Raw genomic sequence first — 2,694 nt, forward strand, 5'->3', positions numbered from 1 at the left:
AAGCGTGGAAGGAATACATAATGAGCTATTAAGGCAGGAAACCATGTCCTAAATACAGTGGCATTTTGCACACAGAGCCCAAATGGTCAAAGAGCTGTATCTCAAAGACTCACCCCCTGCAGCGGTCCTGGCAGGAAAGAGGATATTGGGAGGATGAATTTTGAAGAGGGCAATTCTGGAGCTCTTTGAATTTTGGATTTGAGCATTTAGGTCAAACTTTACCACGGGTCTTGCAACCATCTGCTCCTGGGATGCAGGCCAAGGCCATGGGGCAGTGTTCTTGTAGAAAAGAGGAGGCCGGCACCATCTTTGGCTTTATGAAGAGGCCTTCCAGAGTTCAGCATATCCCTGTGATTTGCCCTCTCCCTACCCTGTGTTTCAGGTGTTTTCCCTTTTTAGCTGCATCCTCCAGGGAGCCAGCTTTAAAATGGATGATTGCCTGCGACCGTCGCATTAAAAGCATTAATCCCACTCTTATCAAGCAGGGAATGATGAATTAGGAGCGTCAGCTCTGGGCTCACCTTTGTTGTCATTTGAACAGAATCAAAGCTTTAAATCACAGGGCTGCACCTGGTAATAGGAGGGGGGATGGCGTTCTAATACTGTGTGTGACAGAGCTGCACTGCTTCCAGCTGATTTAATAACTCCAGAAGGAGGGGGAGGTGCTGGGCTAAATGAAAATTTGAGCAAGGTTTTAAAATATATGATTACAGAATGCAATGGCAGTTGCCCTCATTTCTATTTGCTTAGTGTTCCTTTTCTTTTGTGTGCATTACAGCTCAGCTGAATCTGAGCTGTCATTCAGTCATTGTCAGGCCAGCTTTGATAAGGGTGGTAACACTTTAGATCTGTGCGTGCTCAGAGTACAATTCTTGCTTTCTTTTTCCTCACTGAGGCCAATGGGAATATAAGCCCTTTTTAATAATCAGACTGACTTTGTTGATGTTTTTGACAAGTTTCCACAGAGGAAGGCTTTTTTGTAATCAAGGTTGATTTGTTAAGAAGCAGCGAAATATGTCATTACAGCAGCAGAGAACATGCTCTATCAGGACCGGGACTTTCACTGATGCTACTACACTCCTACACTTAAATTCATAACAATAGTCGCCCATACCACTCTTATAACACAGCCTACTAATCTGATTTAAAATTTCCACATGGTATAAATTTTACAGACTACGTGCTGAATTGCAGTTTAATTTAATCCTTTGCAGTCTTTTCACATCCTTTTGATATTGAGATGGAGTGCAGCAATTGAACATGACAAAACAAATCAACCCTGGCTTTTTATGTGTACATGTTTTCATATTTTAATGAAACTGAATTGTTTATGAGCAACATTTAAGCGACTAACCGCTTTTCCTGTTTATGGAGTGCTGCCATGTATTTATGATAAAAGCAGAAATGGAATGAAGCAACTGTTTTTAATGAGAAAAGACAACGTAACTCTATTATTACAATTATTTTGCCACGTTCATTTCTGTAAATTCCCCCATCAAAGCAGCTCATTACATTTAGTTAATTAGACCTAGAATAATTGAACCTTACTTCAAAATGCAGTAATACAAGAGCAGATTTCTGTTGCTTACTGAAATGTAGATTGGACCTCAGTAGCCTAGTTTTTCACAACATCTAAGGCAGCTAAAGGTGATTTTCCACTTTTTAAATTATATTATTATTCCCCTGCCCCCATCTTCTCTACTCCTATTCCCCTTTTTTCTTTTTTCCTCTAGTTTGTCATTTATTTTCTGAACACTCGCAAGGTAAGGCACTCAGCTAGCTCAATCCATATCCTTCAAGTAGCATGGAGACCACTCTCCTTTTAGTCTGTAAATGCTGCAGAGAAATATGTGAAAAGACAGTTATGTTGCTGCAAATATTAATGGCGCTTCGAGTGCTTGCTCCTTGGTAAACAGAAGGATTGAGTTGACATGTAGCCAAAGACATAATTTACATCTGGGGAGGTCACAGGAAACATTAGCAAATTATCTATCCAGTGCCTTCCAAGATCTCTCTGCAGATAATGGAAAAGCCAATCTATTTGGCTGATCAGTATCTTATCAGAAAAGGCTGAGAAAAGCTCACAGTAATTTCAGTTGATATGATAGAAGATTTCCCTTCACTATGAGATTAGGTTTGCCTCGGGGGTCTGTGCAATAATTGTAAGCTTCTAACAAGGTGAAACATTTGTGGAATCCACAACTATATTTTTCCTGAAATATGCAAAGAAAGGGCAGCCCTGTGTGAGATGTGCATGGTGTATCGGGGGGGTGGGTTACTTAATGTAATGTTAATTTTAATTTACAATGAGCACGCAAATACAATCAATTTTGTTTATGAACTGTCAAATAATTTTTGCTGTATAAGCAGCAGTTAATGGTAATCATGAATGTAGCTGCCATGAAGTTGATTGTTTTCTTTTATGTAGAATTCTGTGTCTGCACTTTATTTTGCATTTTCACCTCAGTGTATCTAACTTGGCTTACTCCGAAAATGAACGCGAGTGATCAAAAACACTGATTCATGTGCAGGAAATGGCACACCCAATACTTTTGTGTGTAAGCATTACACACAACAGTCATTTATGCAGTTGGTCAACTTGACTGTGAGACTGTGTTCAAGCTTTGTGCTAAACATGACAACGTTAGCAAGTACACTGCCAATGTGGTCATTGTTGATGTGAGTGTACTAACG

Source organism: Echeneis naucrates, chromosome 9, assembly GCF_900963305.1.
Source record: "Echeneis naucrates chromosome 9, fEcheNa1.1, whole genome shotgun sequence".
In the NCBI taxonomy this organism is placed as follows: domain Eukaryota; kingdom Metazoa; phylum Chordata; class Actinopteri; order Carangiformes; family Echeneidae; genus Echeneis; species Echeneis naucrates.